Here is a 26,508-nt window from a genome sequence, read left to right on the forward strand (position 1 = left end):
GCTAGGGTGTGTGTGTGTGTGTGTGTGTGTGTGTGTGTGTGTGTGTGTGTGTGTGTGTGTGTGTGTGTGTGTGTGTGTGTGTGTGGGTGTGTGTGTCAGTGTGTGTTTGAGGAGGGCAGGAATGGAGGTCTGTGTTTAGACTGGCAACAGTGGCCCGGGGTTTTAGGTAGCATTAAGGTTGACTGTGACCTTCGCTGCAGTGGGCCTGGGCTTCAGGGTCAACCAACCCATGGTGGCTCCTGTCAGTGGAACAAGACGGGGGCCTGGTGTAGCCTTCACTCTGGGGATGGGGTGGGGGCAGCTGAAGGCGGTGGATAAGGGACCTAAGCCTCTAACCCTCCCACCCCAAATGCTCCCTGTCCTCAACTCTTTTGAGCACCCGTTAAGAACATCTCCCCTTTGACGGTATTGGGTATCGCCCAACTGCCAGGCGGAGGCCTGGTTACCGCACACCTGTCCCCGCTCACCCTGCATCCGTCAAAGTTGTCTAAACATCCCCCTGGTCTGGTCTGGTCTGGAGGATGGCCAGACTGTGTCAGCTGGCATCAACCGCCCCACCCTGCCCCCGCTCAATCTCTAAACCCTAAAATACCCCCCAAATCCATCTCTGTACCCGTTGTCCCTCTGACTGTCTCCTGCCCCTGTATGTCAGCTGCCTCCCTCCCTCCCCACAGTTACTCACCCTCCCATGCCACCCTCCTTCCTCCTTCCTCTATCCTCCACCCGGTCGTGTGGCTCCTCTGCTGAGCTGCAGGGTTTATTGGGACGGTTGCTCAACTTTACCTCCGTTTTCACAACTTTATAGACTGCTCTAATCCTGCCGCCGCTTCTCTCCCCTTATCGCCCTGCTAGCACCTCCCCTATCCCTCTAAATGTAACCCCATCACTGCCACACATACTGCCACACACATGCACGCACACACACCACACACACAGAAACACACACCCTGGCAAGACTGCACTGCCCCTCCCCCGACTGCCAACAACATCTCTTCTCCTCCACCTCTTCTTCTCCAGCCCTTCTTCTCCAGCCTTCTTCTCCACCTCTTATTTTCCAGCTTTTCTTCCCCTCCACACCTTCTCTACCTCTTCTTCTCCAGCTCTTCTTCTCCACCACACCGTCTCCACCTCTTCTTCTCCAGCTCTTCTTCTCCGGCTCTTCTTCTCCACCACACCTTCTCCACCACTTCTTCTCCAGTTCTTCATCTCCAGCTCCTCTTCCCCACCACACCATCTCCAGCTCTTCTTCTCCACCACACCTTCTCCACCTCTCCTTCTCCAGCTCTTCTTCTCCAGCTCTTTTTCTCTGCCTCTTCTTCTCCAGCACTTCTTCTCCACCACACCTTCTCCAGCCATGATGATGGAGTCCAGTGGGAGCCACAGATTGGAAACAGAGCTCTTTTCATTGTTTCCATGGGCACGTGTTGTTAGTAGTGTTGTTCCTTCTAAACTGTACTAATCTGCAGCACAACGTTTACTCAACCTTTTCCATGGAGACGGGGATGCTTGCCATTTTACATCATACACAATCTGTTCCTCATTTTATACAGCTGCAAACTGCAATGAGGCAATGGAGCCTGTGAACGGGCCTCAGCCAAATAACAGAGGCTGTGCAGTCTGCACTCAGCCCTACATGGGCTGCTATCTGAAATGCACAATCACATGGAAAAAAACACATAAAACACAAGCTTGCCAATGTTGGCACATTCTTTTCACAAGCGTGTTTACTCTACACTATGTAAATACTATGAAACAAAACTCATCTATATGAATTAAGATGGCGCTGAAGAGTATGGCTAATGTTTTACATGTTGTTTGAAACGTATTTTGTACATAATGTTGCTGCTACCGTCTCTTATGACCGAAAATAACTTCTGGACATCCGAACTGGGATTACTCGAACTGGAAGAAGCTTTTTCCTTTAACGAGTCAGACGAGAAGGATATACTGCTCTCCTGGGAACAGGCCCAGATCACCGTTATTTGCGTGAAGAAAAGATGGTGGAAAAGAGGACGCAGATTGGGCTGCCTTCTGAGAATCCATAGGCGAGCGAGTAAACTCCCACTGCCTTCCGTTCTACTTGCTAACATACAATAAAATAAATTAAATTAAATTGATGACCTATGATTAAGATTATCCTACCAACAGGACATTAAAACCTCTTAGAGATTGGGCTACTTTTTTCAACATTCTGTTAAAAGTCGTGCAACATTTCAACGTCCTGCTACTCATGCCAGGAATATAGTATATGCATATGATTAGTATGTGTGCATAGAAAACACTCTGAAGTTTCTAGAACTGGTTCAATGGTGTCTGTGACTATAACAGATTGAGTTCCGTGGTCAAAATTGCAAGGAAACCTGATCACAAAATCGACGGAGAAAAAAATCAATCCGCCAGTCTATGTATTGTCTATTGGAAGGAAAAATACTTAAGGGTGAGATTACAGTTCCTACAGCTTCCACACGATGTCGCCAGTGTTGTGATTTCGATTCCACTAAATCCTTGGTCATCTGAGTAATAGCCACATCCGGTTTTCAGGTCCACAGCTGTGAAAAATGGAACCGGAAAAGTTGGCTACGTTTTTCAAACTTGTGCCTATTGAATACAGATCGCTCCGTGATCAATTTGATCGTTTATTAACGTTTACTAATACCTAAAGTTGGATTACAGAAGTAGTTTGAAGTGTTTTGTCAAAGTTTATAGGCAACTTTTTTAATTTAAAAAAATAACGTTGCGTTTAAAAACGGTGTTTTTCCTGGATCTGACGGTCTTCATAAATGGACATTTTGGGTATACAAGGACCAATTTAATCGAAAAAAAGACCCAATTGTGATGTTTATGGGACATATAGGAGTGCCAACAAAGAAGCTTGTCAAAGGTAATGAATGTTTTATATTTTATTTCTGCGTTTTGTGTAGCGCCGGCTACGCTAATTCCTTTGTTTACGTCCTCTTCTGATATTTCGGGGTGTTGCATTCCATCAGATAATAGCTTCTCATGCTTTCGCCAAAAAGCATTTTACAAATCTGACTCGTTGGCTAGATTCACAACGAGTGTAGCTTGAATTGAGTACCCTGCATGTGAGTTTTAATGTACGTTTGAGATTTAACGAGTACTATTAGCATTTGGTGTAGCACATTTGCATTTATTGTTGGCAAGGTGGGACGCTAGCGCGTCGGGTGGGACAGAGAGGTTAAGAACTGTAATATCTTATGTTTCACAGAGTTGTGGCTGAACAATGACACAGATAATATAGAGCTGGAAGGATTTTCAATGCACCGGCAGAACAGAGATGCTACGTCTGGTAAGACGAGGGGTGGAGGTGTGTGTCTTTTTGTCAATAACAGCTGGTGCGTGATGTCTAATATTAAATAAGTCTCTAGGTATTGCTCGCCTGAGGTAGAGTACCTTATGATAAGCTGTAGACCACACTATCTACCAAGAGCGTTCTGATCTACAGTGGGGTAAAAAAGTATTGAGTCAGCCACCAATTGTGCAAGTTCTTCCACTTAAAAAGATGAGAGAGGACTGTAATTTTCATCATAGGTACACTTCAACTATGACAGACAAAATGGGAAAAAAATCAGAAAATCACATTGTAGGGTTTTTTAATGAATTTATTTGCAGATTATGGTGGAAAATAAGTATCAACATGGCCCTCCTCAAAACTATATTTAAACTCTAGGTTGTGAGGCAACAAAATAGGAAAAATGCCAAGGTGGGTGAATACTTTTGCAAGCCACTGTAAGTTTGCTGACGACACAACAGTGATAGGCCTGATCACCGACAACGATGAGACAGCCTATAGGGAGGCGGTCATCGAACTGGCCGTGTGGTGCCAGGACAACAACCTCTCCCTCAATGTGAGCAAGACAAAGGAGCTGATCGTGGACTATAGGAAAAGGCGGGCCGTACCGGCCCCCATCAACAGGGCTGTAGTGGAGCGGATCGATCACCAACAAACTATCATGGTCCAAACACACAAATACAGTCGTGAAGAGGGAAACTGCAAAACATTTCCCCCTCAGGAGACTGAAAATATTTGGCATGGGTCCCCAGATCCTCAAAAAGTTCTACAGCTGGTTGCATTGCCGCCTGGTAAGGCAAACGCTCGGCATCTGACCGTAAGGCACTGCAGAGGGTAGTGCGTACCCCCAGTACATCACTGGGGCCAAGCTTCCTGCCATCCAGGACCTATATAATAGGCGGTGTCAGAGGAAAGCTCATAAAATTGTCAGAGACTCCCGTCACCCAAGTCATAGACCGTTTTCTCTGCTACCGCACGGCAAGCGGTACTGGAGAGCCAAGTCTTGGACTAAAAGGCTCCGTAATAGCTTCTACCCCCAAGCTATAAGACTGATGAACAACTAATTAAATGGCCACTGGACTATTACATTAACCCCCCCCCCCCCCTCCATTGGTTTTGTACACTGATGCTACTCGCTGTTTATTATCTATGCATAGTCACTTCACCCCTAACTACATGTACAAATGACCTCAACTAACCTGTCCCCCTGCACACTGACTCTGTGCCGGTACCGGAGTTACTTGTAATTATTTTTGTAATTATTTTTTTACTTTAGTTTATTTGGTAAATACTTTCTTAAACTCTTCTTGAACTGCACTGTTGGTTAAGGGCTTGTAAGTAAGCATTTCACGGTAAGGTCTACACTTGTTGTATTTGGCGCATGTGACAAATAAAGGTTGCCTTGATTTGAATGCACTCTCGCTCTCTCCTAAACACACAGACTGTCACACTCACTGGAGTGTCACATAGACAGCTACGTGTCAGTCAATATGTTGTGAAATAGTTCAACAACCTCATGGTACAGGCAGGACTGCATGTGTTAGAAACCATGGAAAGACTCCTCAAGTGGAGAACACTACTAGTAAAGATTCTACAGCTGAATGCTGTATGTGGATCTGTGGATTTCCTTTCAAATGTGGTTCAGCATGAGAACGCCAAAGACTTGAGTTTTAAAAAAGTAAGGAACTTGTATGTCGGCCCTGTTATTAAAGAACATAAATGGTTAAAGAAAAGTGTGATAAATAAAAACATATACCAATTTCATTTAAGGACCAAAAAACGGTCAGCTGTGCCATATAAATTGCAAAATAGTTGGGAAGAGATTTTCGATGTACCCATTCCATGGCACATGGTTTATGAATTGATACGCAAAACAACGCCGGATTCAAAACACATTTTTCAATATAAATTACTATACAACATTCTTGCAACTAATAGAATGTTATATACATGGGGGATACAATCTTCCCAGCTCTGCAGATTCTGCTGTGAGGAGGCAGATTCATTAGATCGTTTATTTTGGTATTGTCCATATGTAGCTCGTTTTTGGTCACAGGTCCAGGAATGGCTGAAGAATTGCAATATTTGCCTAGAACTAACACTGCAGATAGCAATACTGGGTGATTTGAAAAGCCATAGTCAATCAATCAATAATATAATAATTATTTTAGCAAAAATATTTATTTTGAATTTACAATCTGTAGAAGCTATGAGAATAGGAAGGTTCATGTAACGACGTTCTTCTTTTGTTGAAAGAGAGTCGGACCGAAATGCAGCGTGTAAGTTACTCATGTTTAATAGTGAAACAAACAAAACGAACTATACATGAAATAACTTAATAAATACAAAAACAACAAATGGAACGTGAAACCTATTACAGCCTGACTGGTGAAACTAACACAGAGACAGGAACAATCACCCACGAAATGCAAAGCGAAAACCAGGCTACCTAAATACGGTTCCCAATCAGAGACAACGAGAATCACCTGACTCTGATTGAGAACCGCCTCAGGCAGCCAAACCTATTAAACACACACACCCCTAATCAGCTACAATCCCAAATACTACAAACCCCAATAAGAAACTACAATACATAATAAACCCATGTCACACCCTGGTCTGACTAACTAATAAACTAAAACACAAAATACTAAGACCAAGGCGTGACAGTTCAGTTCTTTTGTGAAGCATCACAGCACAGTTGAAAAATATATGGCAAGTAGAAATCCGAAATGGATGATGTTGATAGACAGATGAGAGGGGTTGAGTGGAGCTGAAGGGTGGGACTAATAACAAGATAAACAATGTAGGGCATAAGAGATCTGTAGAATGTATATAGGTTCGGAGCTTTTGTGAAATAGCATAGTGACAAATAGAAATCAACTGGATGGACATCAGAAATAGAGGAAGGACTAAGAACAAACAAGAGAGAACTATTGTAAAGTAGACTGTGTCTGTAGACTATGTATAAGATGTATGGATTGAAGGTAGAAGCAGAAGTGTTTATTAGTTTACTCCAATTGGGGGATCGGCGGAAGGGTTTGCGGGGAATGATAATAAAGGTATATTCTTTAAAAAAGTATGTATGTCTATATAGGTATGTGTATGTATATATGTGTATATATATGCATGCGTGTATGGATACATATATTTACCAAAAAATATGGGGGATTGGATATGATGCAGACAATTACATTGGAAGCAACATTCTTTCTGCAATATTAAGCTGATCCACCCCCCCCCCCCCCAAAAAAGACTTGAGTTTATGGTTCAAGGAGAGTCGTAGGGGCTTTTCCCAGGAACTGTGGGGGTTTGTCATGGTTAAAATGCTGCCTCCCTACCTCTCTCCCCCTTTCTCTCTCTTTGCCTGTTGGCAGACGGACAGACGATCCCCTGTCCCCTCACATCCCGGGTAGAGGTGTAAGGCGCTATAGCGCGCGGCTCTAGAAAGAGGCTCTGAAAAGCAGCCTTCTCCTCTCCTCTCGCACCTGCCAGGAAGAGGAGGGGTGGGGGGGCTAAAGGCTGGGATTGCACGTGCGGCCCATGGGCGACCCTGGCCTGAGCTACCTCTCGTTGGTCTCTCTGTGTTTAGACTAAAGACATAATCGGCAGGACTATAATTATGCAGAGGAGAGCGTCTGACTCAACTAACAAAATGCATAGGAGGACACCATTCCTACTTCGTTCATTCCCCTTCTCTATCCTTTCAACTCTACCTCTTTCTACGGATCTCTTGTACTCTCTCTTTCTCTCTCTCTCTCTCTCTCTCTCTCTCTCTCCCTGTCTGATTTATGGGAGCAGTATCCCCTTTCAGTCTGTCTTTTTGGGGGGTGTTTGTGTGGTTCCAACAGCGGAGTGAGAAAATAGCAATTAGCTATCAGCAAAACAACAATTAGCAATGTCTTTAGTGACTAACGGGATCAAGGTTTCACCCGTCTTTACTTATGCAGTAGAGCTGAGGCTGCTGCTCTAGGAGTGACATGAAAAACTCACTCACAGTAAAGCATCCTCATCCATCCATGATGTCATTATCATTCATCAAAACCATATGGCGTTGGATGGCTATGATTTCAACTTCCCAAAAAATGAGGTGTTTCATAAACAGCCTCACCAATTCATGCACTGCAAACATGCACTGCAAACGCTGTTTCCATATATCTCCCCCAACATTGTAAATCATCATATAGTGTATATCTGGTTAGGGTTGATAAAAACGATCTAAAATGATCATCTAGAGTGTGTCATGCAAGAGAAGAACAAGACCCCAGAATGTAGACGCCACCCATCATCAGACGCAGGTCAAGGGTTATAAAACCCATCAAGCTCTCATCACAGGCCCTCTCAGGGCTCCAGCAGCCATGTGACAATGGTTCCGGCTGTCTCATGACGTGGCTGGACACCAACTGTACTGACCCCAGCCAACACACCCACAGCCCTGCTCCCCTGCCCCGTTGCCCCCTAACGAGAACCCTCTGTAGGGTCACAGTTAATTAGCGCTCCCCGTTCTGCCGCAATTAAAGCGAGAGTACAGATTGTTTGTTGAAGGGGCCGTTCCAACAACTAATGGCTTTGGGGACCGACCAACCGGAGGGGAAATTAATCACAGAGAGGGGGTGAGGATATAGGGGGTTGGGGCGGGGTGGACCCGGGGTGTGAAGGGGGGAGCTTTTCACTGGAGATTAGAATTAATGGAGGGACAGGGGGCGGAGCTAGAGGCAGCTGTGGAACCTCGTCTTTTCCTAGGGGGGAGATGGAGGGTATGGGGGGCAAGTAGGAAGGGGCACAGGGGGAGCTTTGTCCCCATGTAAGAGATTAGGTCTATAAAGAAGGAGGAAAAATCCTCTAGCGGGCCAGCTCTCTTTTTCAATGAACTTCTTTGTCAGCGCTCACCTTCCATTTTAAAGGGAATGCAACCTCCACACAAAGCAGCGCTCCATTGTCAGGCAGTAAAAGTGCAGCATGCTCCTTTATGACCTTCCACTTCTTCCTCCTGAGAGTTGTGGTATATACTCTCTTTTCCTCAGACAGAGTCTCCACCCACGGCAAGGACACTAGGAGATTCAGACCCTTGCTTCTAACCATCCCCCATTCTGCAACGGGGGATATCTCCATGGCAATCATAAACGCTAAGTGTCATTGTTGTGAGTAGAGGTCGACCGATTATGATTTTTCAACGCCGATACCGATTATTGGAGGACCAAAAAAAGGCGATACCGATTAATCGGCAGATTTTTATTTATTTATTTGTAATAATGACAATTACAACAATACTGAATGAACACTTATTTTAACTTAATATAATACATCAATAAAATCAATTTAGCTTCAAGTAAATAATGAAACATGTTCAATTTGGTTTAAATAATGCAAAAACAAAGTGTTGGAGAAGAAAGTAAAAGTGCAATATGTGCTATGTAAGAAAGCTAACGTTTCAGTTCCTTGCTCAGAACATGAGAACATATGAAAGCTGGTGGTTCCTTTTAACATGAGTCTTCAATATTCCCAGATAAGAAGTTTTAGGTTGTAGTTATTATTGGAATTATAGGACTATTTCCCTCTATACCATTTATATTTCATTAACCTTTGACTCTTAGATGTTCTTATAGGCACTTTAGTATTGCCAGTGTAACAGTATAGCTTCCGTCCCTCTCCTCGCTCCTCCCTGGGCTCGAACCAGCAACACAACGTCAACAGCCACCATCGAAGCAGCGTTACCCATGCAGAGCAAGGGGAACAACTACTCGAAGGTTCAGAGCAAGTAACGTTTGAAACGCTATTAGCGTGCGCTAACTAGCTAGCCATTTCACTTCGGTTACACCAGCCTCATCTCAGGAGTTGATGGGCTTGAAGTCATAAACAGCACAATGCTTGATGCACAACGAAGAGCTGCTGGCAAAACACACGAAAGTGCTGTTTGAATTAATGTTTACGCACCTGCTTCTGCCTACCAACGCTATACTTAGATACTTGTATGCTCAGTCAGATTATATGCAACGCAGGATACGATAGATAATATCTAGTAAAATCATCAACCATGAGTAGTCAACTGGTGATTAGGATTGATTGTTTTTTATAAGATAAGTATAATGCTAGCTAAACATACCTAAATAAATAGACAAATCGGCGCCCCAAAATACTGATTTCTGATTGTTATGAAAACTTGAAATTGGCCCTAATTAATCGGCCATTCTGATTAATCGGTCGACCTCTTGTTGTGAGTGTGCAATCACAGGAGACTATGCTCGGGGCCCAATGTTGTCGAATCCAAAAAGGCATCGAAACAATCCAGTTCTGTTCTCAAGGAAGTACTTGAATAAAAGGTGTTGTGTTTTTACTTCCCATCCTTTCCCAAGCGCACAGAAATGACTGTTCGCTACCCATTGGTTCCCTGAATCTGTGCGCCCTCGATGTGAGTCGAACAACGGAGAGTTGCAGATGAGCTGCGCAGCCGCATTCCCACTTCACTCTCCACTCCTCTAGCCGAGACACAAGGCCAGAAGTGACAGACATCTTCCTCTTCCTGCTCCACCTGCTGGGGCGGGTAGGGAAGAAGAGGGGGAGGAGGGAGAGGGCGAGGAGAAGGAGGGGAGAGGGCTCTGTTGCTTGTTGAACTGTCACTTTCATTCCGATCACCAAGGCAACCGGGTGTGCAGCGCAGTCCCACAAAACTCGCTTTGTTTTGGGAGTTGGAATACGAGGGGCGTGTTGTCTCCTGCTTTGTACCTCGAGAACACCGTATACACGTATACACACCCAAGAATGCATGCGCACCAGTGGAGGCTTCTGAGGAGAGGACGGCTCATAATAATGGCTGAAACGGAGCATATGGAATGGCATCAAACACATGAAACCATGTATTTGATACCATTCGACTAATTCCGCACCAGCCATTACCAGAAGCCCGTCCTCCCAAATGAAGGCGCCACCAACCTCCTGTGATCGAACACAGGCAGTCGCTCTCTGTCTCCCTTTCAGCTCTCTAGTATATCACAATTCTTCCAATATCATCCTATCCGCTCAATTCAGATCACAAAGCAAGTCAATTGTGGTGGTGATTCAGACATCTCAGTGGGTGGGGCTGAGCTTTGTGACAACATGTTTCAGGAGAGAACATGTCAAGTCCTCTCTCCTCTCCCTAACTTGACTCTGTTATTGAAGCCAGAATGTTTGTTGTCTCCTATACTGTCACTCATGGCGTGTTCCACAGTAACATCCCCCCCCCCCTCTCTCATTTTGTCTGAAGAGGCAAACCTTGTTGCTTAGCCAAGCAAACCTAAATAAAGACCACTGACTTTTCTGATAAACAGAAAATATGCAGCTGATGACAAGATGAGAAGAGATAGGCAAGCGGTTGTCTGTTATCCATCAACTATATTCTGCTGACTTTAGCAGGGTTGTACACAACAACAACATATATTGTGATTATATCAAATCATACTCATGGCATTGACAAGACATGGAGAGTGAGTTGCATTATTTGATTAACTGCTAGGATAGTACAATGAGTTAGAAAGCCTGGATTTGTATCTCCTTAGATAATGGATTTCAGTGGAGGCTGGTGGGAGGAGCAATAGCAGGCCAGGCTCATTGTAATGACTGGAACGGAATCAGTGGAAGGAGTCAAACGTGGTTTCCATATGTTTGATCTGTTTGATACGGTTCCATGTATTCCATTCCAGCCATTACAATGAGCCTGTCCTCCTATAGCTCCTCCCACCAGCCTCCACTGGTAGAATTACTGTAGCTATCAAACTTATACGACACAACCAAACATGAGCTCAAGCTAGCAACCAAACAAATGCATTACATTCCAAAACTGATACAACTGTAGTCCAGTTCTAAAGGCCTGCCTGCACACACACCACGCACACCACGCACACACCACGCACGCTACACCACACCACACCACACCACACAACACACACTACATCACACACCACACACACACCACGCACGCACGCTACACCACACACCACACCACACACACTACATCACACACACCACGCACGCTACACCACACCACACACACTACATCACACACCACGCACGCTACACCACACCACACACACTACATCACACACCACACACACTACATCACACACCACACACCACGCACGCTACACCACACCACACACACTACATCACACACCACGCACGCTACACCACACCACATCACACACTACATCACACACCACACACGGTGTGACATGACCCTCTTGAGGCAGTTGGGAGACCAACTCGCTCACCCCTTCCCCCACCCTTGAGGGGCTGAGCGGTCACAATGTCAAAGACTCTATTGTCATTAATAGTGGCCCACCACTCTCTATTGTCCCTGACAGTTTGGGGCCATCATTGACCATTCAAACCACTGGATATTCAGTCCACTGGATATTCAAATCACTGCATATTTAATCTACTGGATATTGCTTTCCTTCATCCCTCTCTCTTTCACTCTCTCATTCCCTTTCTCCCTCCCATTCTCTCTGTTCCCCCAATCTGTCACATACACATTTCCACCTCTAATTAACGCACATCTCTCTCCTTCCACTTTCACTTCATCCCTTTCATACAGCTTCTCTCTCAGAAACCTCATCCATTCATACAGCTTCTCTCTCAGACACCTCATGCATTCATACAGCTTCTCTCTCAGAAACCTCATCCATTCATACAGCTACTTACTCAAAAACAAAAAACTCAGAGCCATATCTTTCCTTGTGCCTTCAACCATAGATATGAATATACCTACATCAACACCCTCCAACAAACAGGCTCTAGTGCAGATTAGTCCTATGTAGGTCTGGGCCTCTTTAGGCCAGGCAGTAGCAGTTGTTGCATAGTCCCAGAGAGGAGACAGCACAGCTGGGGCAGAGCTTTGTCATGCCAGCACAAAGGAATGATTGAGGCGGGCTATTTTCGACTCCCCTCGTACATAATCGGCCTGTAACAAAAGCCCCCGTCCCTCTCTGCCAGCCAGCCCGGCTACAGCCAATCCCAGGACAGCTCTGGTCTGTCTACAGTGCCGGCAACCACAGAGGTGTATTCTGATTGGTTGCCAGGTCTGATGGTGTTGTGATTGGCAGGTGCCTTGTGGAGTGGGATTCACAGGGTCAGATATCCCCCATTTAGACACAGAAAAGGATCCTATTCAAAGATTCTAAAAAGAAATTAGATAATGACTGGATTCACTGTCCCCTGCATTCTTTTCCCGGAGAGAATATTTGAAAAATTTGTTTTAAACAAGTTGCATGACTTAAAAAAATATAAAAAAATACCTTGTTTCATGACATAAAATTTCATCTGGAATGATGCCCCCCGTTTGTTTTTTTATTCAAGCACTTTCATAAAAACATTGCTCTTTTTTAACTCTAACTTAGGTGTGAGTTGTCAGACTAACTGGCTGTGGTGGCGCAGGGGGAGTCTGGGGGATATGAGTAACTGTGTGATAAAACTCACCGGGTGGAAAAAGATGACTGCCTCTCTTCCCTTAGCCTTTCTCTGCACACTTAGTCACAGTTCTCATTTCCAGAAGTAAACACAGACTTAGGCCTGTTAGATCAACGAAGGCTATGCAGTGATTGGGCTATCGGGGGGGGGGGGGGATAGTCAGAGTGTAGGGTGTTGATGACAATCATATTTCACCATGCAGGAAGCAGGCGGGCATGGTGTAGTACACTGCAGACCCTGCTCCCACTCCCGGCACAATTGATCTGTAGGATATATTGGTGGAAGTATATTTATGGCCGGTCCCAGTTTGCTCTTTTTTATTATTATATCTGATTAAAAAGCTGGAGCACATGGAGCCGGCAAAGCTCCAGCACCCTAGAGACTGAAGAGATCAGGGAGAGAGAGAACAAAGGATACAAGATGAATGAGAGATCAAAACAGTGAGGAGACTTGGAAGACGAAAGAGAGAGGTAGCTAATGAGAGAGAGAGCGAGACAGAAAGCAAGAGAGAGAGAGAGAGAGAGCACGCGAGAGAGAGCTGCAAAATTGGATAGCTGCAAAGGGTAGGAGGGAAGAAGAGAGATTGGGGTGAATGCATGTGGGTATACATGTCTGCAGGTAGCTACAATGTCCTGCACTCCACTCTGGATGTGGCTATTAGGTTGATTAGCCATGCCTTTCTTGGCTGGGCAGGGCGATTGATGTGGCCTGACGCAGGCTGTAGCAGAGGTGAGTGAAGCCTCGGGGTTAGTTACACAAGTCAGCTGGGTGATGGAGTGGACCAGGAATGTCCAGCAAACTGAAAACGTCCCAAAAATAGCTGTCATACGGTCAATAAAGGCCACCTTGATAATCCCAGAAAACCATTCAAATCAAAACAATAACCTGGTGAAGATAATGTGGATGATGAGGCTGATAAGTAGTAGTTTAATCATCATCATTCTAATCCTCCCTGTGCTCCTGTGTGTGCTGCCTGCCTGTGATGTGACAGCCCCATGGTGGCATGGTAGACTGCGCAGTGATTGCTCAGGCACTGACTGGCACGAGGAATTATTCAGCCAGTCGGCCATTCGTTGGCTTGACGGTGACGTCACACATGATGGAAAACAAAAACAAAGCCAGTGGGATCAGGGGGACCTTCTCTGTCCCCACGGTGACGCGGGACACCCTGTCACCAGCCTGTGATCCTCTACTGCTGGCGACACTGTCACTACTGGTGCTCAACAAAGACCCTCTACATACTAGGCTGACATGCACACGGGCACTGAGTATAGCTAGATAGCATTGACCTAGCATCAGCCATGTGCTGTGGATTTTATGATATTGTTTTAAAATGGAGATGGAGTGTATTAAAATGAGAATTGCTGCTTTTGTGGAGGCTGCTCATAATAATGGCTGGAATGGAGCAAATAGAATGGCATCAAATGTTTGATGTATTTGCTACCATTCCACCATTCTGCTCCAGCCATTACCACAAGCCTGTCCTCCCCAATTAAGCTGCCACCAACCTCCTATTTTTTTTTTACCTTTATTTTACTAGGCAAGTCAGTTAAGAACAAATTCTTATTTTCAATGATGGCCTAGGAACAGTGGGTTCCTGTTCAGGGGCAGAATGACAGATTTGTACCTTGTCAGCTCAGGGATTTGAACTTGCAACCTTTCGGTTACTAGTCCAACGCTCTACCCTGCCGCCCCCTATGAGCTGTAATGTTGGGAATGGTGGATATGGGAACATTTTCTATGTTTTCTAAAAGTAATCAATGACAGATATCATTAACAGTTCATGGCACAGCTATCTCAGCCCAATCAAACTGGCCAGTCTCTAGGTGTGAGTTCACAGAGAATAACTGCAAAAGACAGTTAAAATAGTGGTGTCCTTCTACCATTAGCCTTAAAATGCCCCATCCCATATCTAACTACTCCCCTGGACAGCATCACTTCCTGGAATAAAACTGCTTCCTGGAACATGGCTGACCAGAAATGAAAAGGGAGAGTGCAGTCTTGATAATGACAACCTAACTTCATATTAATAGTGAAGGTCTTGGTTAGGCAGCACAGCACATCAAACTATACATTCATCACAATATTTCTGAAATTTAGTCAGAATCAACATAATAATAATTGTATTTAGATGATATACTGAATTAACTGAATACCTGAATTAAACCACAGACGGTAATAATGATTAAATCTAGAAAATAGACCGTAAATGAAAACAAACAGGAAACTCATTTCAGCCAGACGAGTTGGATATGTAATATTGCGGCTTTTCATCTTTCAGTCAAAAAGCTTATAGACTAAGCGGCTCGGAAGGGAAAAATCAGTGATGTTGATAATGCTTTGGTGGAGGGGGGAGGGGGGGGGGGTTGGCTAGGTATTAAATCCTGAAAACTGCAATCATGGCAGAGGATTAAGACAAAGCTTCAATATGGTGCCATGCTCCAGCGATACGGAGGGACAGGGGAAGATCAGTGAGCGGTTGGTCGGGACAAATTAAACGTGGAGGAACAAACGACAAGACGGGGGGGGGGGGGGACTGTCTCTCACTTAAAAGGAGAGTTCTTTATTCTTCCACCATCACCTTTGAGCCCCATTAAACCGTCTCTGTGGTGATGTCATACTGGGAGGTCTTCCTACGGGATGGGGTGTCACAGGGGCAAACATTTGTAGGTGGTAACCTGTAGGTGGGTTCATGGGTCAAAGACATGTTTAGGCTGTGGTCTTTATGAACCATGGTCCTCATATTAAAGGTGGGAAGAGACGTTATCACTGTTCTCTTGACCTACTTACAGTCTCTGGAGACAGTAGACAGCTTCCAAAGACTGGAGAGGTGACCAGAACAAGTAAGCTCATCACCTGGATGATAATTGGACTGGAAAACACCTAGCTATCTTCTTGTATTCCTTAGCCGGTAGCTAACATATGAAAGCGAACGAGCACATAGCGCCTTGAGGCTAATTGCCATCTGAGGGCATGAAATTGGAAATGTTGATGTTGACTTTCTTAATCCGTTTCTGGCATTTCTCAAACTTCAATATCACATAGAGCATGAGAAAGAAAAGCCTGATCATTTACAATTGCACTCTGGGTGCGTTAGCTAATGTCTTAATATCTTTATTCCACTTGTGATCCCCAAAGAAAGAGTAATGGATGACATGAGTGGCTGCAGCATCCTTTACCTTCTCTCCCTATAGGCCCAGACACCTGCAGGTATGAGCAATGATGCTGTCATACAGAGACTTTTTTTCAGCCCTTGTAAAATAGAGCAGCGGGCCTCCACTCTGCCGACGCAAGGTCGCAGTAAAATATGGTCGCTACTTTCCAGTAAATGTCGCAGGGGCCTGTATTTGCAAGGGGCTGTATCTAATAAATCTTGGCTCCTATAATAATGAATGGTTGCCTGTCTTGGCCCAATACTGCTGTGGCCAACTAATTGGTTGGCAATGAAATGCTGGTGAGGCACTATCCCAGGATGAATTGAAGGAGCACGTCTTGCGTTGTGGGACAGAGTCTCAAGCACTACACAGCCATTCCTTCTGGCTTGACTCTACTTTTACCCCCATCATTCCCCACGGCACCCACCCTTCCCAGCGCCTACCTCCGTGCCCCCCTGGTGAAACCCCAGACGGGACATCGCAGCAGGTGGACCTTTTGATTTGTCAGCCAGGAAGAGTAGCGCCGGTGCTCATTTGCATACAGATGCCTCCTTCAGTGCAGAGGAAGGACACCCCCCTCCCCCCACACAGTTCCTCTATACCCCCCACCTCCATACCCCCCCCCCCCCGCACTCCCCCCAAGACGACAGAAAAGGGCCTTTACAGCCATCTCTTTCATTTTCTTTATTTTCTTTCCCTTTCACTCTTTCCCTCCCTCTTTCTGTGGTCCTTTTCAATCTCTATCTCAACAAGGCCGTTCTCAACATCAGATCACTGGTTACTGCCAATTCCAATAAGGGAGGAGGGTTTGGGATGTTTTGGGGAGTCGAGGGTGGTGGGGCTCTCGCACCTTGCATCTGCTCTAGCTGGCTGGAGTATGGGGTCTTCAGTCCCAGGGAGAGGAGATACAACAGAGATGGCCTGTTCTGTTGACATGGCTAGCAGTAGAAGGATGTACAGGGAATCACAATGCTCTTCTAACAAGGAGCCCAACATCTGAAACAGATTGCACCTTCTCCCATTTCACATGTCCAGACAAGAATCACATTGAGTGCGATAGAGATATAACATGTACAGCGATTGGTTCATCTCATAATTTCAATGTATCCCTTCCTGCCTGTGAAGTTCAGAGCAAATTCTCATCGAGCACACAAGCTGCTTCACTGACAGGCTGGGCACACAGCTGAGGCGCATCTCATGTGTCTAGCCGTGCAAAAACGTCATGTCATGAGGGAATTAAGAGTTTAGGCAAATACAATTTCACCTTTAACTAACCCTTTAATCCTGTATCTGTGGCGAACTTGACTCTGTGTTCACTCGCATGTCCCTATGTGATCCACGGCTGCATGAGCCCTGACAGAGGCCATGTCTGTTACCCAGTGGAATCAGGTTCCAGACACAACACGTCTGGGAAAGGGGAAGCCTCTTTGAGGGGCAGAGGTCAATAAATAAATACATATAGGAGACTCCTGAAATAAGCTCATTCATATTGAAAGATCTCTAAAATACAACGTCATTGATTGAAATATAGCAGTGGTCAACGAGCACTCACCAGGGTAGAAGTCTTTGGATTTGGACAGCTTGATGGTGGCGCCGGTCTCTTTCTGCAGCTGGACGATGGTCTGTCCTCCCTTGCCAATGATGGAGCCGGCCGCATAGCTGGGAATCAGCACCTTCAGGAAGTACTCACCTTCCTCTGCAGGCAGGAAACGGAAAAAGAAAGTGAGAATGTACTACACTCAGGTAGGTGATCAATCTACCTATACTAAAATCGCACAGCCACTATCATCCATCTCTGTTTTGCACAGTCCCCCCCACCCCCACCCCCTTCTCCCCCTCAACCTATCCATTCATCTTTCAGGCCTCCTTAAACTCTACAGAAAATCATCTTAGTGCATGATTAGATTATGACGACAATCCACAACAACTATCCTCTTTCTATGCATTTACAGCCGTAAATCATTTCACAAATTGATTTAATCTCATTTTAGCGTTTCACTGAAGTATCTGCTCTTTGTCATCATCTTGGCAGACCGTTATTAATAAAGGGCTATGGGATTTGTTAAATCTAATCAAATAGATGTAATGCTTTTGGAAACACACTCACACATTGCATAACCATACTCCCATATTTATACCATCTACCCCATACATTCTGGTTTCTATAAATGTCCCTTACACTTTGGCCAATTCCAAAACTACTGTACACATAACAGGGAAAACTTGTATACTGCTCTCAGCTCCTGTTCTTCCACCCACCCTCCTTGGATATAGGACAAAACAAGAAGACATACAGGCTACTGTAGTAGGAACACAACTGAAACATCAAAAGCTTGAAGACATGAAGGCGTTGCTTCAAAGTGGGCAAATGGGGGGTTTAGCAGCAGAGAGGAAACAAAGCTACCCACCCCCTTTTGGAAACAAAAGTGCCTTTGTTCTGTATGGCGATGGCTACCTGCCTGCTGAAGCGTCCACATGCTTCCTATCTAAAACAGTTCAGTGATTGGTCAACAGTAGGGATTCTTCAATTAAGTGTTTGGTGCCATTCAACAATAGACGACTCATTTTCATGAACATTTTTTCACTTGAGAAATACTGCACCAAACATCCTAGTTAGATGTAAAATTGCGCGACTAAGATCTCCAAAATGAATGAATAGTTTGAGGAAGTGTATACTGGTTATGGCATCTCAAGATGGAGAAACTTTTATATTGTCGCTTTTTTCTAGTTTATCAAGTGGTCGAGCACACTCACATACCTAGGCGCCAGCCGAACCGAAGCACGCGGAGGCCTTAAGCCAGCAACCGGCCATAGCCTCTTCCCTGACAGGCACTTTAAGATCTATAGCTTCTTGCCTGAATGTGACTTTAAGGTCTATAGCGTCTTGCCTGACTGTGACTTTCAGGTCTATAGCCTCTTGCCTGACTGTGACTTTAAGGTCTATAGCCTCTTGCCTGACTGTGACTTTAAGGTCTTTAGCCTCTTGCCTGACTGTGACTTTAAGGTCTATAGCCTCTTGCCTGACTGTGACTTTAAGGTCTATAGCCTCTTGCCTGACTGTGACTTTAAGGTCTATAGCCTCTTTCCTGGCTGGGACTTTAACCCTCAAACTACCGACTTGGGTCATTTGACCTCAAAGGCATACTTTTGACCATATCCCAAATGTGGTTTATTCTATTCTTATTTTTAATTTTATGAATTTGTCAAACAACCTTTTCTTAATAAATCAAAATAATTGTTTAATATGGACTTTAAAAAAATTAAAGTTATCCATGCCACCAGAGGGTGGAGGGGGAGCAGTATCAGTGATTTTGACCAGATAGACAGATCATCTGTAGAGATACAGCTCCCCATGTACTCACCTAAAATTGTACTTTTCTTATACCACGTATCGTATGACACTGTACAAAACCAAAATTACCTTATTTTTGTGAATATAAAAATCTGCCAATGGTATACAAAGTCTGCCAATGGTGTAAATACTTGATAGAACTGTAATACAGAAATCCGATATGTTCTGAATCCCTTCAACCCTGTTCCTAGAGAGTTACCGTCCTGACTCTAATAACGAGCCAGTTGATAAACTGAATCAGGTTAGTTACAACAGGGATTGAAAGGAAAACCGACAGAAGGGTAGCTCTCCAGGAACTGGGTTGGAGATCCCTGTTCTAGGGCAAATCTAAAAAAACTATTTATTTGGTTTCTCCAGAGACATAATATTAAGCTAGACAAATCCTCAGAAGGTGGAGGGGGACCTGTTGGAGTGATCTTAACCTGATAGACAGATCACCTGCAAAAATGGAGCACCTTATGTACTTGGCTATGGTTATAACATGTAACTAGGTATGACCGTGTACAAAATCTAAATGACCTTAGACATATGCTTAGTTGCATTCAAAACAGCTCATAAAAGTATGTCAGTGGTATGAATGCTTGGTAGAATTATAACACAGAAACCAGCTAGCTCCCCCCTGAAATTACACATAGTGCTGTAATGGTGTTTATTCTCTGAAAAATAGTTATATAACATTTTTTGTTTAAATGTTATATAAATACCAGAATTCCTTTAATACTCTACAATATTCTGTATTTGTGCAACTTGTTATGTTTTTTGGTTGCTATAACATTTATTTTGAAGTGGTATGCTTTTTGAAGCATCCTGCCAGATGCCCTACCACTCCCATTGTTTCACTAGCAGTAATGCTAATGCTGGCTGTGGGGTATGTAAACGAAGAAAACTAAGCCATATGTCTCTCAGGATCAATAGGTGATTTCCATTTCATCCCAAAAATGTAGCATATTTCAAATGTTGGTGTACTGACAGACATTTTTACCACAAATATGACACAACTAATATTTACTTAACTGAATGATACTACAATCAAATTATGGTAAATCTACTTTTCAGTGTTCATGTGGATGTGTATAACGCCATTTTTTATTTCAGTTTTACAGATGCTAATGAACTGTACATTTTCTAAAATAACAGTCTGTTTTGGTAAAAAAAAATCATATCTGAAAATAATAAAGTTGTTATTTTTCTATGAATGTTGCTTTTTCCAATAGTTTCTTCTTGGGGTCAAAATGACCCAAGTTGGTAATACGCGTATATAAAATATGTTGGTAGTTTGAAGGGTTAAGGTGACATTGTATCCCAGTATCTCAACCAGTCCTCTCGTCCTCTCTTAATATTCCACCACAAGTATCCAGGTTGCCTCCCCCAAGGCGGCAGATATAAATAGGATTATTATTACGAGGGCATGGTTTTGTGTCACTTCACGACACACATGCACTGTTGATGTGCAAGCTACGCTATGGATGGAACATGCCATAATACCTGTTCCATACTGACGCAACAGAAATCAATCCACTGTGCAAGATGTGGAGAAGGTGGGGGGGGGAGAACACTGAGTACCTTATAGAGCATTGGTTGAGGGAGATGGTGAGAGGGGTGCAGGCAGGCAGACATAAGAGGTTTTTGGCATAGCTGGGGGAATCAGCAGCTAATTAAAACAGTTCATTATCTTTCATCTAAACACTCACTGGTCCTGCTATAATCTCATTAATCGATGCACCCCCATTTGTTGTGTTTTCTGTGACTGTTTGTTTGTGGATGGCAGTGTGTGTGTGTGTGTGTGTGTGTGTGTGTGTGTGTGTGTGTGTGTGTCTGTGTGTGTGTGTGTGTCTGTGTGTGTGTGTCTGTGTGTGTGTGTGTGTGTGTGTCTGTGTGTGTGTGTGTGTGTGTGTGTGTCTGTGTGTGTGCAAAGAGTCTGTTTGTTAGAAATATCATTTTCTCAGCACTGCTGTTCTCCTCAGCATTCTCCAAATCATAAAATTGCACCATTGGCACCATCTGGGACCTGGTCTGTTGAACCCACCCAAGGGTGATGTACAGAGAGCGCTTTACACAAGGAGGAAATACGATACTTTCCGTTCTAACTGGGAGTAAGGTCATAGCAATGAAATCATGCATAGAGCTGGGATGGCCTTTTAAAGTAAGTTACAGAATTGTTTTCTCCCACACAGCAATGTCTGACAGTAAACCTGCTTGCACTGAGTATAAGAAACAGCAGAACTGCCTGCGTTCTGCATTGACCCAGATTCCCAATAAAGCCAAGACTGACCTCGTTTTGATTGGGATGGGTCTACTTTTAACCAGCCTCAATTAATAATGGAATGAATAAATAATACCAAACACAAACGAGTTCTGCTGCTGCACATGAACCCTCATACAAACTACACCATACAAGTACACAACACACACAAATACAACAAATACACACACAGACAGGTGGACATACATACATACATACACACACACACACACACACACACACACACACACACACACACACACACACACACACACACACACACACACACACACACACACACATACATACATACATACATACATACATACATACATACATACATACATACATACATACATACATACATACATACATACATACATACATACTGTATATCCATATAAACACCTCATAAACAGTAAACACATGCCTTTCATACACAGTGGGTCACTTTTATACATAGAAATTATTTCTAATTGTCTCTGTCTTTAATAATTTGTTATACAGATTTGCCTGTATCATGGCTAGTCCCAGTTGCTCAGATGATAAACCTGCCTGCAGCCCGTACTAATAAAGCATGATGACTGCGCACAGTTGCTCGGCTACTCCTGTCTAGACAAGCACACATTTTACATCGATCTCTGATAGGTAAAAATAAAACCACTTGCCCTGTCAGATATATTTCCCAGGCGCTGTCAGAAAATAGCCAAGTCAGGCTAGGGCACAAGATCCTCAGATTGAATTAGTATGCTTTGTGAGAAGAGGCTTCATGCTGAACTGTTGTGGGTTTTAAATAATTGTCTGATACATCCCAGTGAGGACTGTGGATGGATTGATTTAAATGAGCATAGACCTGAAAGAGATGTGATACGCCCTGAGCAGATGTTAGGCATCAGGATTGTGGTTCCTGGTTGCCAAGGGTCTTTGTTTTCTTTCCTCTCACACAACAAAAACAGGGACACATCCCAGCAGTTACAATTTCTGCCGGAACACAGTCATTTCCCCTCACTTGTCATTGCATAAGACTCAATGGGATATGTCAAGATATTGGCAATGAGGCCCTTTATCTACTTGTGGATACCATTTTTATGTCTCTGTGAGCAGTTTGAAGGAAGTTGCTAACTAGTGCTAGCGCAATTGCTAACTAGCATGACTGGAAGCCTATGGATCTCTGCTAGCATGCTAGTTAGCATTGCCTTGCGAAACTACCTCTGGCTTCCTTCTTATTGGACACAGAGAGATGAAAATGGTATCCATTAGTTCCTCTGACTGGGGAAGTGCCCCTTTAATGGAGGAAAATCAGTCACCTATTCTGTGTGTGTGTGTTTTTATGCATGTTTGTGTATGCATGCGTATGTGTGTTTTAGAGAAATGCTTCCAACTCACCACTCCCAATGTGCTCTATTGGAAAAACAACAAAGTGAGCCAGCTAAGTCAGAATGCATCCCACATGTCTTACTCCTAGTATGCTTGGCGTTGGATCAGTGTCATTTGTTTGAGTGTGTGTGTGTGTCATTATGTGTGTATGTGAGGGGTAGCTACAATAAATAATGAATAGGCATCTGACATAATAAACTAGTTTGTAAACACAGCAATCCGTTGCTAGGGGCTCCCAAGAGTCCTGGAGCCCAGAATAGGCTCCATCAGCCTGGACGGTTCAAATCTGGAGATCTGGTGTCGGCGGCTGGGTGGGATTCTGGGCTAGGCTAAAGCAATGGGTTGTTGGAAAAATGCAACTCACTTAAGCTGGGGAGATTGTGTGGGGGAGCGGGCCTTGGTCTCACCCTCCACTCCTTTTGTTCAAGTTAAATCTCCAAACCAGTTAGTGGACAACCACCTGTCTTGGTTCTATATGGGAGCTACTCTGAGTCAACCCTAGAACATGAATAAGACAAAATAAAAAAGTATTTCACATCTGTCGCCATTCTGTTGCCTTGGAGTGTTTTCAAGGTCACCAGTTAAACTGTATGAACCTCCTAGTGGCTGTCCTCTGTTTCTTATGTAGCCAGGGGCTTAATGTGTTTTGGTTTGGTCTAACCCGTGTGTAGCTTTTTCAAAATGTCACCCCTTCTAGTGTCCACTTCTGAGCCTTTCCGGACACGGCTATCTGAACTATGCTAATGCCCATACTGAGTGGCGCTCCGTCTCCAGCGCGCGAGTGTGTGAAAGGCGCTGTGCATTGTTCGTTGAGCACGGCTGTTTCGAGAGGGATCTAGATCTTCCCCTCTGCGTCGCTCTTTTCATCACTCTCATCCATATTCATCGCGAGGCCTCTCCTCCACTCAGCAACCCGCTGGAGGAGACAGGCGACTCCTCCGCCCAATTGTAAGCCACCATTTCACCCGCCCCAACCCAAACCCCGCCTTATACAATGGGATTTTTTTTTTGACGCAGTGCTTAAAAAAAACAGATGATGAAGAAGAAGCAGCTCCCCCTTCATGTTCATGGTAATCGATGGGCAGACACGGCTGCATGCGGTTGCTGGTGGTAGGTAGTCAATGGCAGCTGGCGAATGATGAGGAGGTGGGTGGAGGTGGAGAAGAGGGAGCAGTTGTGATGGCTGAAGGAGAGTAATGATTAGCATGGATGGAGAGAAAGAGCGCCGTGCTGCCTAGAAACGCTCAGCTGAAAAACAGCTATGCCGCAGAGAAGTGTTTCGGCTACAACAGCCCAGGCTAACACACACTGGGTGGCTACGAGATTGGTAGGCGATGGGCAAAGCTTATATTTGCTCTTTGTTCATGGTGCTCCTTCAACATCATTGACAGATCAATTTGCAAATGTTTATACAAAGCCTCTATAAAAACCAGCTCTGCTCCCTTTTGGGGTTTTTCACTCTGTGAAAGTGTGACGCATTCTCCTCAGCACCAATGGTTTGATCCAAGGAAGGTAAGTCACTTAAGCATGCGTGAGAGGCGCTCAGCTCCGGAGGGGAAAGCAACACAAAACACTAGCGATGCGATCGATAACATCAAAGGCCCTGTCCTATAGACCGATGGCTCAGTGCTGTGTATGGTATCTGCCAGAGGGGGAGGGTTGGGGAATCAGCACCCCCCCTCCCATCATTAGCTCGTCTGGGTCCTCGTCATCTTTGCACCCCCTCTCTGTCCCCCCTCCCCGGACTTATACTCAGTCTCCTCACGTCATTTGGCAAGGCCATTAGAAGGCCTCCTCACCACTATCCACTAAAGACACTTTGGTGCCAGTTCATCCATTTACAAAATGACTTCAACATATCTTATTATAGTGGACAGAGGGGAATATAATGTATTTATTTACAAGAGGGGAGTTGGGCTGAAGACCTATCTTAATATGCGTCCCATGGGTATGCAGTGGGAGCAAGTCAAGCATCTGGATTGTAAAATAAATCAAACCAGGTCAGTGATTTTTTCCCTGATAAGAATGTCACCTTTATGTAACATATAATCATGATTTACAGCCTCTACAGGCTAAAGCACAAAGCACTCTCAGACAAAGATGAACATTCAGTAAAGTAGACAATATTTAGAGAACACAACATTCATTGAGGTTGAACTATGTCTAATCCAATTTATCATCATTCCCAATCAATCCCCCTTTTAACAATTTCATGCAAAAGGAATGAAGGTGATCATGTTAATTATGAAATTATAAACAACCAATTGAATATACACAATATATGCAATAGATATGTAAATATTATAAATATGATAACTTGTTAAATCCCACAAATATGAATAGCATGGCAAAATAAGCATGGCAGTTTAACATGAAAATGGATGCTATGGACTTAATTATATAAAACTTAAAACATATGACTACATCTGTTTTGCAGATGATATGCTTATAATCCAAGCTTCCATGATAGTCCGTATACATAAGATGCTTATGAATTGAGATACATTTAGCTCAATAAAAGATGTAGGCCGAAAATGTGAAATCAGATTTAAAGGTTTTCCAAAATAGTTTCAGAAAAGATTGGGTTATTGTAGTCTGCAGACTATTTTTTGCCTTTCTTTAGGAACTATTCATATCACTGTCATACTGCTATAGTAATATTGTAATTTAGTAAGCGAATAGCAAAAGAAAATAGAATAATAACAAAATCAAAGTGTCTCTCTTACCATGTGCCTCAGAGTGTGATTCCTGGTGAGGGAATACAATGCCTTCAGTTTCAAAAAGGGGCTGCAGGAAGGCCACTATACAGGAAGAGGAAGCACATTGTGTGTGTGTGGCAAAACTAATGTTATCACAAATGATTATGAGGTACTGTACCCCCTGTAACTAGCTTCAATGTCCTGAAGTACTGGTTCTGTTCAACCACAAACAACCTGCACACGAGGCCTGTTGATTAAGCTATTGGGCTCCAATATGGACAGGCCGCCAGCTAGCCTACATATGGTATCATTGGTTGCTCTGCTATAGAACACTGTCAATCACTTTGGGGTATTATGATCATGAGAGTATTGTTTAGAAAGGTCTCAGTAAAGATTTTAGTTAACCATTTATAAATGTTTGTGTGTGATGCAAATATTAAAACATCAAGCTATTGAAGTGGTTGGTAACACTGAACTCGATATAGCCGACTGCTGTAACTCTTTACTACTTTTTAAGCATGTATGAGCCTTTATAATGCATTCTTATCAAGCTTGTATCTTTCCAGGATATTGCTCTTTATATAATTTCAGAGAAAGCAACTCCAATGTGTAAACAAAAACAACCTCATTGAGTAGATGTGTGTGTGTAAATATTTTGACTGAGCGTCTGTTGACTACAATACTCCATGGGAAAGTGTGGCTACTGTACTCTAGCTGTTCTCATAATCACAGACATTTCATTTGGTCAAATGGATGAGATGTGTGTGTTGGTAATGTCTCCCAAGAGTGCTGCATGGTTTTTAGATATGTGCAGCTGTACATCGATTCCTTTTAACAAAGCTGTCTCACTTAATTTCCTTGACAGTGTTTAATCATCGCAAGGCGTTATGGGAAATCACTATTTTGGTCACTATAGGCTTATTTCTGGT

General features: G+C 43.9%; 1 pseudogene; it reads right to left on the reverse strand.

Annotated features, from left to right (window-relative positions):
* Positions 1 to 26,508, reverse strand: part of LOC135546148 (RNA-binding protein Nova-1-like) — a 64,354-nt pseudogene that overhangs the window by 35,826 nt on the left and 2,020 nt on the right.

The sequence above is a fragment of the Oncorhynchus masou genome, chromosome 9 (assembly GCF_036934945.1).
Source record: "Oncorhynchus masou masou isolate Uvic2021 chromosome 9, UVic_Omas_1.1, whole genome shotgun sequence".
In the NCBI taxonomy this organism is placed as follows: Eukaryota; Metazoa; Chordata; class Actinopteri; order Salmoniformes; family Salmonidae; genus Oncorhynchus; species Oncorhynchus masou.